Below are 15950 nucleotides of genomic sequence, written 5' to 3' on the forward strand. Positions count from 1 at the left end.
CACCCTAGTGGTTACAAATAGAGTATTTCCCTTTGGAGGACCTCGCCTGTATTACATGGCTTAGGTATTCCTATTGATAGATGTAGTGTGATGCTTAGAGCCTCCTGAGGGGGTGCTGCAGGATAATGCGTCACTTACTGGGAGGTTATAATTGAGTGTTTATGATACTCTCCACTTTGTCATGGGTAAAAACCATTCTACAAAGTATTTCTAAAGATTTTATTATTTATTTTAAACATAAGATAGAATAACATGTTTTTATTTTCAGGTGGATTTGAAACCAATGCTGTGGTCAGGGCGTGTGCACTCCAATCCGAATGTAACTTCACTGGCATCATAGGCATACCACTAGGAAAATCCCAGATTGCCGCTTCCTGTTGTAACGCTGATAACTGTGTTCCGGCTATTCCTGAATGTAAGTCATTAATATTTAGCTTTTCCTCTACAAAAATGTAAAGTTTACTATACCCCGAGGTGAGAAAATGACTTTGGAGCTCATTTTTTACTTTCTCAGCCCAATTAGATTTTACTTAGTTGTTGACACTTCACTGCTCTTTATCACTATTATCGTGGGTGTAAAAAATGGACTAACATAACCAAATATAGTACCATATATACTCAAATATAAGCCAACCCAAGTATGAGCTGAGGCCCCTAATTTCACCACAAAAAACTGGGAAAAACTATTGACCATATAAGCCAAGTGTGGTAAATGCATTGGCCAAAGTCCCCCTAGTATATAGCCTGCCAGACCCTGCATTATATAGCCTTCCAGACCCTGTAGCATATAGCCTGACTGCCCCTGTAGTATATAGCCTGCCAGCCCCTGTAGTATATAGCCTGCCAGCCCCCTGTAGTATATAGTCTGCCAGCCTCCTATTATATAGCCTGACAGCCATGCCAGCCATGCCCCTGCTGCCCAGTATATAGCCTGCTTCCCCCTGCCCCCCAGTATATATCCTGAAGCTCCTTCCCACCCACTATATATAGCCTGTAGCTCCTGCCCCTAGTATATAGCCATCAGACCCTGCCACCAGCATATAGCCATCAGCTCCTGCCCCCCAGTATATAGCCTGCTTCTCCTGCCCCTAGTATATAGCCATAAGCCCTTGCCCCCATCAGTATAGAGCCTGCTTTTCCTGTCTCCCAGTATATAGCCTACAGTTCCTGCCGCCCCACAGTATAGTCTGCTTTCCCTGCCGCTAGTATATAGTCATCAGCCCCTGCTCTGCCAGTATACAGCCAGCAGACCTCCCCCAGTATATAGCATGTATACCCAGCCTATAAGGGAAAAAAATGTGTACTCCCCTTCTGACGCCCCCCTGGCGGGTCCTGTTCTGTCCATCGATACTCCGGCATCGGCTCCCTGTCCCTGTGCGGTCCTTTGTCGGCACCATGATGTCAGCCGCTCACTGATATCATGGTGTGTGCCGATGGAGGTGCACACATTAGCATGTCAGCGATCGGCTTACATCATGATGTGTGACTGACAGCGCAGGGACACGGAGCTGATGCCGGAGCATCGATGTATAGAAAAGAACCTGCTGGAGGGGGCGTCTTTTCATTTCCCATATCGGATTACCGTAGTATTTATAGAATTGGATGGATCAAATAATTTGTATCATGAAGATACTCATGTATGAAAATGTATAAATGATTTGGTGTAGTATAGTATATAATGGGAATGATTGGATGGGTAAATGACCAGCCTGGCATTGTGGATGTATAATACAGCAGGCACCCTCCTTGTATGGAGGGGCTTAGTCCATGTTTGTGTCATACATGTACCATGAACGTTTTAAAGGTTAACAAAGATGTAATTCCATATCCATTGTTATGCTGAAAATGTTATGAAAACACTTTTTCTCCCTCACTTTTTGGTTCTAGTTCCAGAAATTAATAATACCCAGAATGGACTTGTCTGCCGATACTGTGTAACTGTTGACTCTGACTGGTGTTACACATCAGAAACGGTACAATGCACCGGAATAGAGGATCGGTGTCTCCTCCAGAGAATAAAACAAGGAGGTAACTTTTTTTTATTTACAGTTGGGCTTTTTACGAAAAAAAAAAACTTTTGAGTAGGATAGGAAATAATCTGGGAATGAGTGGACCCAGAAAGGTTCCACAATGCTCATCCCCACTGGTAACACTGGTTGGACCCTTTAAATGCCAGTGGCGGATATGCAACCCCATCTATCTGTCACAGGTGCCCCTGTGATCCCCTTCTTGGATCGCAGGCGCACCCATGCCCCTCTCTGTGGCGGCGGCCCTTCCCAACCTCACTTACCTCTCCACATTCCCGCTCCCGTCCCGGCTGCCCAGGACATGCGTCCCCGCTCCCTATTGCGCACGCACGCCGGCACTTGCAAATTTAAAGGACCAGCGCACCGCTAATTAGCACTGGCAACTTCCCGGGAATCCTTAAAAGCCAGCTTCTCCCATCATCCCCAGCCGGATCTCTGCGCTATAGGCCATTGAAAAAGATGTATTCTGTGACCTGTGTATTGACCTCCTGTTCTGACCCTGGACCTGTTCCCGACTCTGCTCCCTCGCTGCCAGCCTTGACCTCCTGCTCTATCCCTGACTTGGAACCATTGCTGGCTGCATCGACCTACTGCCTGTCCCTGACCACAAGATTGCCAGCTGACTCTGTACCTCTCCACTGTGGACAAGTCGCACCTGTGGAATGACCTCAGCAGGACCAACCCGCTTTGGGGCAGGCTTTGGTGAAAACCGAATGCCACTTTTGTCATCATCCACGGTGGTCCACTACCCCAGAATCCTGACACTATCCCAGGATAGTTGTCTCTTGATGACGTCATGTGACTCATTACTGAACCTATAAGATGAATACTGTGAAAAATAAATTAAAAAACACGCCATACTCGCTCCTTCCCTTCAGAGCCATGCAGTGCAACCCTACAGAAGTTTGTAACCATGTGTGGGATATTAATGCATTCTAGAGAAACAGGGTAACAATGTATAGGGTGCATTTTTGTGTAACCCTTTTTAAAAGTAACAATTGGGGACGAAACAAATGTTTTTGTAAAAATAAATGTAACTCCTATGAGCCCATGCTATTCTATGAAACTTCTGTGGAGGTGTATTTTCAAAAACAGGGTAATTTGTGAGGTGTTTCACTGTTCTGGTACCGGATCATGAACTTGTCAAATTGACGGGGACATGAGAATAATGTAATCAAAATCTTCCCTCCTAAAGTTCTATGGCTCACCTTTAGTTTATGGAGAGAAACAATGATATGGTGGTATTTTTAGGGGTTGTCCTAGGTCCATTAGTTTTAATAACGGGAAAGCACAATCTATTTCATGGGCAAAGTTTTGTGAAATTCCTTATCTGTTCTAGTAAGTCTAGTAAGTGCCAAATTGCTCAAAGCAAAACGTTCAAAAGATATAGGGGGTATTTAGCACATGAGCTCCAGCATATGATATTCTTTTAGGCCACGCCTTCCTTCATGTCCCTTCACAATAAGCTAGCATTTGCTATTATTTCAGGGCTTCTATGTCACTGGCGTGGTGCAAAAGTCCTTATAAATATCTAAAACTGATTGATTGACTAAAACTAAAACTAAAACCAAATTTTTAAATGCCAGCCTTATTTGTCCCTCCCTCAAGCGTTCCACCCTCCGGCCTCTTTGTAAATCCAAAAGGGTGGTCCACTGGTCTCCCGATTTCCGCCCGGTTCAACTGTTTCATACAAAGGGAAACTGGTCTAAAATTCAGTAGTAATCTCCACCATTTCTGGCAGAGACTTTAGTAATTTCGGCTTACCTTTTTGGCTCCATTCTCCCACATACCCAAAGTGGCAAGCGGGCACAAACATCTTGATATCAGCTGAAACACCAGAACAACTGTTGGACATGGTTTAGTAAATCTCCACCATAGTTGGGGAAGGTCTTGGGTGGAGGGGAACAGAGACCCCTAGCCCCAACCCTGTTAAACATCTTTGGAATTTACTAAAACAAAGATTGTGAGCCAGGCCCTCTCTTCCATGATCCACAACTGTTCTTATGGATGAATGGGCAATTCCTAAAGTCACCCTCCTAAATCTGAATGCAATTGGGAACCAACTACATATTCAAGCTACATATTTAGAATGGGGTCATATTATAAAAACTCCTAAAGTTGTAATGTGTAGGTTTTACTTTTGTGCACACAGTGGGGCACATTTATTTACCCGCTCAGGTACGACAGAGTTCGCCATCTTTTTAGCGGTGCATCTAAGGGCTTGGGCTTGCAACACAATTTGAATATTAAATCCAGCGCTCAGTTGGAATCAATCGGATTGTCCAACGGCCCGCCCCCCTATTTCTGTTGCATGGAAGCGGCGGAGCTGTGCCAAAAATGGATTGTGTGTGGCAAAATCCTGGTGCAAACACTTGTTCAATACTGTCCAAGCCGTGTAATCCCCTAAAAAGGTGCACAGTCTGACGAAAGTGAGTGGCGCGACCCTTAGTAAATGAGCCCGATTCCTTCATGCCTTTGGTCAACCCTTTCTTGCTTTCCAACATTCCTGAACATCTTGGTGTGATAAGAATGTATTCAGAAGGCTCACTGGATGAGACACCTTTTATATTTAAGATCAAATATTATGTAAGGTGATATAGTTCATGTGTATTGTTGCAGGACTAAAAAATGCCCTCCGGGGATGCTCAACAAAATCCGTCTGTGATCTTGGTGGCCAGACCAAAACTGATGGAAGATCTACAACCGAAGTTAAGTTTATTTGCACCGATGCTGGAATAAGTGTCCATAAAGTTGTCCTAACTCCGGCCATCGTCAGTCTTTTACTGATGAAGATCTTCTCCTGAGATTTATTCTTGGATGAACAAGACCAATTCAGATTTTTTGTAATTTAAGACAATAAAAATCAACTCTACTTAAAATGTTTACATACACAAAACTTTTTTATTATTTCCTAAAACTGGTTGCAATGTTAATTTATTAAAAATGCTTATATGACCCCCCAACCACAATTCCTTAAAATAACATTCTAACTATTCTTTCCCCCTATAGCCATTATTGTGGCCATAATAGAAGTCTATGGCACTCGGGTACCATGCGGTGAGCACAGGGTGTCTATTATTACGTCACATGCCGGCTGCTGGTGTATAGTGAGGACTCATGGGCTTGGCCCTCTCCATACAAGGTGGGTGTTTGCCCCAAACACCCACCGGTAACACCCGAGGTCAGTGCTTGTTTTATCATGATTTTTGAAAATAGTACACTCTTTGGGCCAAAAGACCCCAAACAGGTTATTTTTTTTCTTGGATAAGTATTCTAGATTCTCTGAGTTAATAAAATATAATTTCAGAGAATTCATTGCATATGTTAGGATTCAAAGTTTTTAATTTGTAAATCCATTAAATTTTTTTCTTTTGAGCCTCAAAATGATTTTGGACATTTCGGGAACATGATCAGTAAGGTAATGGTCAAATAAGATCCTTCGCAGTTTTGTGTCTTGGTTATTGATGTTCTGTCTTTGATAGCTAAAGCAGCCGTTCAGTTTTTGGGTTGTCCTCCCACCAAATTGCATGATAGACACACTTTATCATGTATGTAACATACTTTCTGTATATGGCATATTCTAGTGAGCTCCAGAGAAGACTTATCCCAAAAGATAAGAAGAGGGTAAATTAACTTCTTATGGGATATAAGAGTCTTAGTCCAGGATGATTGGACCTGTTCTCCTAACATCTAAATAAAAAGAGTAAGGGAGGACTTTGAATGGAGAAGACATCTGTCCATCACTTCTAACTTATCCTTCTGCAGCCTAGAACAAAATCAGCAGGAGACAGAAGGATGTGGTGAAATTTATTTACGACAATAAGGAGTGAAATAGGGCAACATTCAGACTAGTGCAAGACAGAATGCAAAATAAGTGCATACACTCCATACAACAGAACATAGCAACTGCTAGCACAGAGACATTAACAGGGTAACAAGAGCTCTGTGATTGCTTTTTTTCTGTGTAACAAATCGCACTTCATAGGGATGACACTATGAAGCAGGAAAAAAATTCCAAATGCAGTAAAATTGGTAAAAAAAAAAAGGGCCATTTTCTTGTGGGTTTGATTTTTACAACTTCCACTGTGCGCCCCAGATGACATGTCTACTTTTTACTTTGAGTCAGTACAATCACGGGGATACCAAATGTATGTAAGTTTTATAATTAGAGATGAGCGAGCACTAAAATGCTCGGGTACTCGTTATTCGAGACGAACTTTTCCCGATGCTCGAGTGCTCGTCTCGAATAACGAGCCCCATTGAAGTCAATGGGAGACTCGAGCCTTTTTCAAGGGGACCAAGGCTCTGCACAGGGAAGCTTGGCCAAACACCTGGGAACCTCAGAAAAGGATGGAAACACCACGGAAATGGACAGGAAACAGCAGGGGCAGCATGCATGGATGCCTCTGAGGCTGCTTAATCACACCATTATGCCAAAATTATGGGCAACAGCATGGCCATGACAGAGTGACAGAATGAAGCTAGATAGCATCTAAAACATCCAATAATTGACCCTGACACTATAGGGGACTTCATGCAGAGGCAGCGGCAGCAGCGGCAGGCTAGAGAGTGGCATGGCGACATACCCTAAATGGACTCAGGCTTCAAACCAATGGGTGGCAGAGAGGAACCAAAGGAGGTGAGCAAGAAGCGCTCAAATAATATCGGTACATGATAAAAGTTTGCCAGTATATTTTGTGGATTACACAGCAGGGTGGCAACAAAGTTAACATGAAAGCCATGAAAACAACCCAAAATTCTGCCTGACACAGCTCGTTTGATAAGGGGACCATGTATGGAGGCAGTGAACTAGTAGAAGATTAAAGGTGCTGCAGTTAAAACTATGTTAGTTGGATCTTGGCATGGAGCTGGCGCTCCGCTGCCAGGCGAGCTTTCGCCAATCCAAGCCCGTGTCTCTAGGCTACTCCCCAAACAGCACTTCTAAGAACCTTTTGTATAAGATCAAGTGTAGTAGCTGTAGACATCTCACTGGAGAAGTGCTCGAGGGGGTGTACATCTCACCTAGGTTGCTACGTAGTGTGAGATGGTAAGTCCAGGATTGATCTGTTGCTCAGCAGTATTATGCTGCTGAGTTGTTGTTTAATCTTGCCGGGCCTGGATTTACATGGAGTGGCAGGTAGGTTTGGTAGTGGGACTTGCCACTCCCTCCCCTCGATCCAGTTCGGGTTTTGGATCAGGTGAGCTCTGCTCCTAATCAGCCTGTGAAGGTAAAAGCTTTCCAAAGCTTGCAGGTCTGGGCTCTCAGCCAGGAAACAGCCTATGTGGGTTTGGAGGAGCCCTGCATCTTCCTGTCTATGCGGCCGCTGTGTTTACGAGTGTTAGATAGGTGAGACAACCTGTTAGTAAGCGCCCAGACGGGTAGGTCTTTTGTTTGAACTTTTAAAAGCACGGTGCTGCTGTATTTATGTTTGCTGGACTGTTTATGCTAAAAATAAACGCCAAGTTGATCTTTTATACATCTACGTCTGCTGTGAACTGTGTCCTAACACACCATCCCCCGGGAAGATCCCTACAATTGGTGCTGCGGAGCGGGCAAAAACGGTTGCTAGGGGCAACGGTGTGTATCAACTTGGCTACAGCTGCTTATGTCCTGGGTGAAGACTGCTACTTCACTCCAAAAACAGACAAGCGCCATGGAGGAGATGTGGAAGCAGTTTATGCAAGTGAATTTGCAACAGCAGCAGGCTCAGACAGCGGCTAACCTGCGCCATGAACAAGCAATGGCTCAACAACAGAAACTCATCGAGCTCCTGATAGCTAAGCAAGAGGCGTCTGCAGAGGCTAATCCACAGCCAGCGGTGGCAGCCGCTCCAGAGACTTTTTATGTGAGACGGGCTGTGCAGCGAGCGCTGCAAAAGATGACTGCTGAGGACGATGTTGAGGCCTACCTAACTGTCTTTGAGCGTGTGGCTGAGCGAGAGAAGCTACCAGCTGCTGAGTGGGCAGAGGTCATTGCGCCCTATTTAACAGGTGAACCTCAAAAGGCCTACTATGACCTCAGTGAGCAGGAGGTCAAGGACTATACTCGGCTAAAAGCAGAGATACTTGCCCGACTAGGAGTTACCGCTGCTGTCCGTGCCCGGAGGGTACGCAACTGGAACTACAGTCTGGACAAATCTGCGAGGTCCCAGATGTATGACCTGATCCATTTGGCAAGAAAGTGGTTGGAGCCAGACACCTCTACTCCTGCACAGATCCTAGAGAGGGTCGTGATGGATCGCTACCTCCGAGCACTGCCTGCTGACCTGCAACGCTGGGTGGGACAAGGTGATCCTAAGAATGCAGACGAACTTGTCAACCTTGTGGAGAGGTTCCAAGCGACTGAGGACTACCTCCGTGATGTTCCTGCAGCTTCTTCACCTCCCCGGAGTGCCAGGTCTGTGCCGTCACCTGGTAAGAGACTTCCATCGATTGGGGGAGTGTGGAGGGGTGCTGATCGAGGGAAAAGGGCTCAAGAGGTATCTCAGGGGCAAAAGACTGGCGATGGTCCCGGGTGGCCAAGTGGCCCTAAAAAGGACTCCCTGCCAGGGAGACCAGGCCCTATCAAGTGCTGGAGATGCCATGAGGTGGGACACGTGTCTGCCCATTGCCCCCTTACCTCTGAGCCAATGGAGTGTGACGCTAGCCGGCGTCAGTCGCTATTTGCGGAACCATCTTGTGTTGCAGTTCCTGGACTAGAGACTGAACCGCAAGTCTGCAACATTACCATTAATGACTTCCCTGTTAAGGCGTTGCTGGACTCAGGAAGCCTTGTAACCTTGGTGCATGCCAGCCTGGTGGCTGGGGACTTTGGGTCAAAAAAACACATGAGTGTGGTTTGCATACATGGTGATACAAAAGTTTACCCTATAGTGCTGGCTAAAGTCGGGACTGAACTAGGCTCCGTACAGTATGAAGTGGGTGTGGTTAAAAACCTCATGCATAATGTAATATTGGGACGAGATTTTCCGTTGTTCTGGGCTTTATGGGGAAAAAGAAAAACCCCCGAAAGGAGTGAGAATACCCCTAAGGTTGTTGCATTACCCACTGTAAATGATAAAACTGTGCAGGATGAAAGTGATGCTTTTCCTTTACAGGTCCTGGCTGGAGAGGAGGAGGAAGCTCCTCCCACTGAGCAAAATATACCAGACTTAGAGGTGTCTAGGGTTAATTTTGGGACTGCACAGTTGCAGGATCCCACTCTTAAAAATGCGAGAGAGCAGGTTACTGTTTTGAATGGGGTACCTCAGGAACCAGATGCTGAGAATAAATTTCCACATTTTTCCGTGACTAATGATTTCTTCTATAGAGTCACTAAAATTAATGATGAAATTGTGGAACAGCTTCTGGTCCCTAAGCCGTACCGGCGTCAGGTGCTTGACATGGCACATAACCATGTTCTTGGGGGACACTTGGGGACTGAAAAAACGCGGGAGAGAGTCCTCCAGAGGTTTTATTGGCCTGCAATTTATGATGACATTAAAAAATACTGCGAGTCATGCCCCACATGTCAGCTTAGCGCCCCAGTGTCACATTTTCGTAGTCCTTTGGTGTCGCTCCCCATTATAGAGGTGCCTTTTGAGCGTATTGCCATGGATTTAGTGGGTCCCATTGTAAAATCGGCTAGAGGACACCAGTACATTTTGGTTGTCTTAGACTATGCGACCCGCTATCCTGAGGCTGTGCCCTTAAGAAACACTGCATCTAAAACAATTGCCCGGGAGCTGTTTTATATGTTCTCTAGGACTGGGATCCCCAAAGAAATCCTGACTGACCAAGGTACGCCCTTTATGTCTAAGGTGATGAAGGAGCTATGTAAGCTATTTAAAATCACACCTATACGCACCTCTGTATATCACCCCCAGACAGACGGATTGGTGGAGAGGTTTAATAAAACCCTCAAACATATGTTGAAGAAAGTGGTAGAAAAAGATGGTCGTGATTGGGATCACTTGTTACCTTACCTGATGTTTGCTGTGAGGGAAGTTCCCCAAGCGTCCACAGGGTTCTCTCCCTTTGAGTTGGTCTATGGTCGTCACCCTAGGGGTCTATTAGATATTGCAAAGGAGACATGGGAGAGTGAGTCCACCCCATACAAAAGTGTTATCGAGCATGTAGCACAAATGCAGGACCGTATAGCCACTGTAATGCCCCTAGTAAGGGAACACCTCCAGAGGGCGCAAGAGAGCCAAAGTAGAATTTACAACCGTTCTGCGAGAATCAGGACATTTAACCCAGGTGACAGGGTTCTCATACTAGTTCCCACTATAGAGAGTAAATTCCTAGCGAAGTGGCAAGGTCCCTATGAAATTGTTGAAAAGGTCAGTGAGGTAAACTATAAGGTGCACCAACCAGGTAGAAGGAAGCCTTTCCAAGTTTATCACATAAACTTGATCAAATCCTGGAAAGACAGGGAATCCTTGGTGGCAACAAATCCTGGTAATAATTTGTCACAACCAATCCCTTCGGTCAAGGTTGGTGATACCCTATCAGGGTCACAGAAACAGGAGGCTAAGGAGTTTTTGCAGAAAAACAAAGACAAGTTTTCTGACCTTCCAGGGCGTACACACCTCATCCGTCATCACATTGAAACTGGGCCTAGAAGCAGAGTAAACCTCAAGCCCTATAGGATACCAGAAGCACGCAGAGAGGCAGTGTCTGCTGAGGTGAAACGTATGCTTGACCTAGGAGTGATTGAAGTTTCACAGAGTGAATGGTCCAGTCCGATTGTGCTAATCCCAAAGCCCAATGGAACTTGGAGGTTCTGTAACGATTTCAGAAGGTTGAATGAGATCTCCAAGTTCGATGCTTATCCTATGCCCAGGGTAGATGAGCTGATTGAAAAGATGGGTAATGCCAGGTACATAACCACCCTCGATCTCACAAAGGGCTACTGGCAGATTCCTCTTACTGATGAGGCTAAAGAGAAAACTGCATTCTCCACCCCTGAGGGGTTGTTCCAGTATGTAGTGATGCCATTCGGGTTACATGGAGCACCTGCGACTTTTCAGAGGTTGATGGACTTGATTCTGCGACCACATCGTGATTATTCAGCTGCCTACCTCGATGATGTGGTCATTTTTAGTCCCGATTGGGAAAGTCACCTCTGTAAGGTACAGGTTGTGTTGAATGCCATAAGTGATGCAGGGTTGACCATAAATGCCGAGAAGTGTGCACTAGCCCTAGAAGAGGCCAAGTACCTGGGTTACATTATTGGGAGGGGTTTGATTAAGCCACAGTTAAATAAAATTGAGGCAATACAGAATTGGCCTAGACCCCTGTCAAAGAAACAGGTCAGAGCTTTCCTGGGTATTACGGGCTATTACCGTAGGTTTGTGCCGAACTTTGCCTCAATTGCAGCCCCGCTAACTGACTTGACAAAGGGCGGAAAGTCAGCAATGGTGACGTGGACTCCAGAGGCCGAGAAGGCTTTCCAAAGCCTTAAGTCTTCTCTGTGCCAACAACCTGTGCTAGTTACCCCCGATTTCAGGCGAGAATTTCTGGTCCAGACAGATGCCTCTAACACAGGGTTAGGTGCAGTTCTCTCACAGGTGGTGAATGGTGAGGAGCATCCGGTGATGTACTTGAGTAGGAAGTTAACCCCGGCCGAGAAGAATTATGCTATTGTGGAGCGTGAATGTCTGGCAGTGAAGTGGGCCCTAGAATCCCTGAAGTATTACTTGCTAGGCAGGAAATTCAAGTTAGTGACAGACCATGCCCCCCTAACATGGATGAAACTAAACAAGGAGAAAAATGCAAGGGTGACTAGATGGTTTCTGTCCCTACAAAATTTCAATTTCACTGTGGAACACAGACCAGGGAAATTACAGGCGAATGCTGATGCACTGTCAAGGGTACATTGTCTGTGGGGACAAAATGCTAAGCCCTCCGGTCTGAAAAAGAGGGGGGGGATATGTAGACATCTCACTGGAGAAGTGCTCGAGGGGGTGTACATCTCACCTAGGTTGCTACGTAGTGTGAGATGGTAAGTCCAGGATTGATCTGTTGCTCAGCAGTATTATGCTGCTGAGTTGTTGTTTAATCTTGCCGGGCCTGGATTTACATGGAGTGGCAGGTAGGTTTGGTAGTGGGACTTGCCACTCCCTCCCCTCGATCCAGTTCGGGTTTTGGATCAGGTGAGCTCTGCTCCTAATCAGCCTGTGAAGGTAAAAGCTTTCCAAAGCTTGCAGGTCTGGGCTCTCAGCCAGGAAACAGCCTATGTGGGTTTGGAGGAGCCCTGCATCTTCCTGTCTATGCGGCCGCTGTGTTTACGAGTGTTAGATAGGTGAGACAACCTGTTAGTAAGCGCCCAGACGGGTAGGTCTTTTGTTTGAACTTTTAAAAGCACGGTGCTGCTGTATTTATGTTTGCTGGACTGTTTATGCTAAAAATAAACGCCAAGTTGATCTTTTATACATCTACGTCTGCTGTGAACTGTGTCCTAACACACCATCCCCCGGGAAGATCCCTACATAGCGTTCTTATAAGTTTAGGATATGGCGGGTGAGGGGAATGTAAACAGATGCGCAAGAAGCGCTGAAATAATATTGGTAAATGATAAAAGTTTGCCAGTATATTTTGTGGATTACACAGCAGGGTGGCGACAAAGTTAACAAGTTTGTTGTGGAAGCCATGAAAACAACCCAAAATTCTGCCTGACACAGCTCGTTTGATAAGGGGACCATGTATGCCTACAGTTCATGCCAGTCGCTGCACTGGCTGCCAGTCTCCTTTCGAATACAGTTTAAAATAATAACCCTCATCCATAAAGCTCTGTATAATGCTGCACCCCCCTACCTCTCCTCTCTTATCTCAGTCTATCGCCCAACCCGTGCTCTTAGATCCGCCAGTGATCTTAGATTAACCTCTACCCTAGTGCGGACCTCCCACTCGCGTCTCCAAGACTTCTCTAGAGCTGCACCAATTCTATGGAATGCTCTGCCCCGGACTATCAGACTAATACCTAACCTCCAAAGTTTCAAACGTGCTCTTAAAACCCATTTCTTTAGGCAAGCCTATAACACTCATTAACTACATGAAGTTTTAACTCTTCTACTAACCCGTCCTGTGTCGTCCTCCCATCTGTTATCCAGCAACCAACAGGCACCAGACTTCTCTGCAGTCCCATTCACCCTGGACCTGGTATATAAGATGACGGCTGAGTGGTTCAAGCGACAGCAATTCCATTTATTATATTTTGTTCTATTCCCTAAGAAGAATGGCTTGACCATTAAATATTCTTTTACCTCGTGTTACCTCATCATCTTCATAAACCGTAAGCTCTGGCGAGCAGGGACCTCACTCCTGTTGTTCCATACAAATGTTGTGCTCTGTTACATTACATTTGTATTTGTTTCCTATGATTTGTAAAGCGCTACGGAATATGATGGCGCTATATAAATAAAGATTATTATTATTATTATTATTATGGAGGCAGTGAACTAGTAGTAGATTAAAGGTGCTGCAGTTAAAACTATGTTAGTTGGATCTTGGGATGGAGCAGGCGCTCCGCTTCCAGGCGAGCTTTCGCCAATCCAAGCCCCTGTCTCTAGGCTACTCCCCAAACAGCACTTCTAAGAACCTTTTGTATAAGATCAAGTGTAGTAGCGTTCTTATAAGTTTGGGATATGGCGGGTGAGGGGAATGTAAACAGATGCGCAAGAAGCGCTGAAATAATATCGGTAAATGATAAAAGTTTGCCAGTATATTTTGTGGATTACACAGCAGGGTGGCGACAAAGTTAACAAGTTTGATGTGGAATGCCCTGTAATAGCTCTTGGGCGGTGTGCCTTTTATCGCCTAGGCTCAGCAGTTTGAGCACCGCCTGCTGTCGCTTAGCGACGGCACTGCTGCTGTGCCTAGAGCTACCGACTGATGGCGCCATGCCCACGGATGGTAATTCGGAGGAGAGGGAGGTGGAGGAGGGGTGGGAGGAGGAGGAGGTATAGTAGGCATTTGAGACCTGGACCGAGGTAGGCCCCGCAATCCTCTGCGTCGGCAGTATATGACCAGCCCCAGGGTCAGACTCGGTCCCAGCCTGCACCAAGTTAAGTGTAGTAGCGTTCTTATAAGTTTGGGATATGGCGGGTGAGGGGTATGTAAACAGATGCGCAAGAAGCGCTGAAATAATATCCGTAAATGGTAAAAGTTTGCCAGTATATTTTGTGGATAACACAGCAGGGTGGCGACAAAGTTAGCAACTTTGATGTGGAATCCATGAAAACAACCCAAATTTCTGCCTGACACACCTCGTTTGATAAGGGGACGATGTATGGAGGCAGCTATATGGACGACTTTTAGAGGTAGCAATGGAGACAACGTGTGGAGGCTGCTATGGAGACAATTTAATTTGGATAGTGCCTGTATGTGGCAGTCCAAAAAAGTTTTCAAACCAGAGGAGCAGGTAGGTGGCCCTCCAGAAAAATGAAATAGATTGAGTGCCTGTATGTGGCAGTCCAAAAAAGTTTTCAAACCAGAGGAGCAGGTAGGTGGCCCTCCAGAAAAATTGAATAGATTGAGTGCCTGTATGTGGCAGTCCAAAAAAGTTTTCAAACCAGAGGAGCAGGTAGGTGGCCCTCCAGAAAAATTGAATAGATTGAGTGCCTGTATGTGGCAGTCCAAAAAAGTTTTCAAACCAGAGGAGCAGGTAGGTGGCCCTCCAGAAAAATGAAATAGATTGAGTGCCTGTATGTGGCAGTCCAAAAAAGTTTTCAAACCAGAGGAGCAGGTAGGTGGCCCTCCAGAAAAATTGAATAGATTGAGTGCCTGTATGTGGCAGTCCAAAAAAGTTTTCAAACCAGAGGAGCAGGTAGGTGGCCCTGCAGAAAAATGAAATAGATTGAGTGCCTGTATGTGGCAGTCCAAAAAAGTTTTCAAACCAGAGGAGCAGGTAGGTGGCCCTCCAGAAAAATGAAATAGATTGAGTGCCTGTATGTGGCAGTCCAAAAAAGTTTTCAAACCAGAGGAGCAGGTAGGTGGCCCTCGAGAAAAATTGAATAGATTGAGTGCCTGTATGTGGCACTCCCAAAAATTGTTTAAAACAGAGGACCGGGTAGGTGGCCCTCCAGAAAAATTAAATGCATAAAGTACTATAGCTAGAGCCAGTGGGCCCTGTCAAAAAATAGCCAGTTTCCTCTGCTTTAGTGTACAAAGAGGAGGAGAAGGAGGAAAATGAGGAGGAGGAGGAGTGCATAAATTATTCAGGTTGAGCTTCCTTCACCTGGTGGAGATTGGAAATGATGAGAAATCCAGGCTTTATTCATCTTAATAAGCGTCAGCCTGTCAGCGCTGTCAGTCGACAGGCGTGTACGCTTATCGGTGATGATGCCACCAGCTGCACTGAAAACCCGCTCGGACAACACGCTAGCGGCAGGGCAGGCAAGAACCTCCAAGGCGTACAGCGCCAGTTCGTGCCACATGTCCAGCTTTGAAACCCAGTAGTTGTAGGGAGCTGTGTGATCATTTAGGACGATGGTATGGTCAGCTACGTACTCCCTCACCATCTTTCTGTAAAGATCAGCCCTACTCTGCCGAGACTGGGGACAGGTGACAGTGTCTTGCGGGGGTGACATAAAGCTGGCAAAATCCTTGTAAAGCATACCCTTGCCAGTGCTGGACAAGCTGCCTGCTCGCCTACTCTCCCTCGCTACTTGTCCCGCAGAACTACGCACTCTGCCGCTAGCGCTGTCAGAAGGGAAATACTGTTTCAGCTTGTGCACCAGGGCCTGCTGGTATTCATGCATTCTCACACTCCTTTCCTCTCCAGGGATGAGAGTGGAAAGATTTTGCTTGTACCGTGGGTCCAGGATAGTGAATACCCAGTAATCGGTGCTGGAATAAATTCTTTGAACGCGAGGGTCACGGGATAGGCAGCCTAGCATGAAATCTGCCATATGAGCCAGAGTACCAACGCGTAAGAATTCA

At 45.9% G+C, this 15950-nt stretch overlaps 1 long non-coding RNA gene across 1 annotated transcript; it reads left to right on the top strand.

Annotated features, from left to right (window-relative positions):
- The first annotated feature begins 273 nt into the window (after nucleotides 1-273).
- Nucleotides 274-4999, top strand: LOC140065494 (uncharacterized). Its single transcript, XR_011847937.1, has 3 exons — nucleotides 274-415; nucleotides 1888-2028; nucleotides 4647-4999. It is a non-coding gene; the product is annotated as an uncharacterized lncRNA (long non-coding RNA).
- The last annotated feature ends 10951 nt before the right edge of the window (nucleotides 5000-15950 follow it).

Source organism: Engystomops pustulosus, chromosome 6, assembly GCF_040894005.1.
Source record: "Engystomops pustulosus chromosome 6, aEngPut4.maternal, whole genome shotgun sequence".
Taxonomy (NCBI): Eukaryota; Metazoa; Chordata; class Amphibia; order Anura; family Leptodactylidae; genus Engystomops; species Engystomops pustulosus.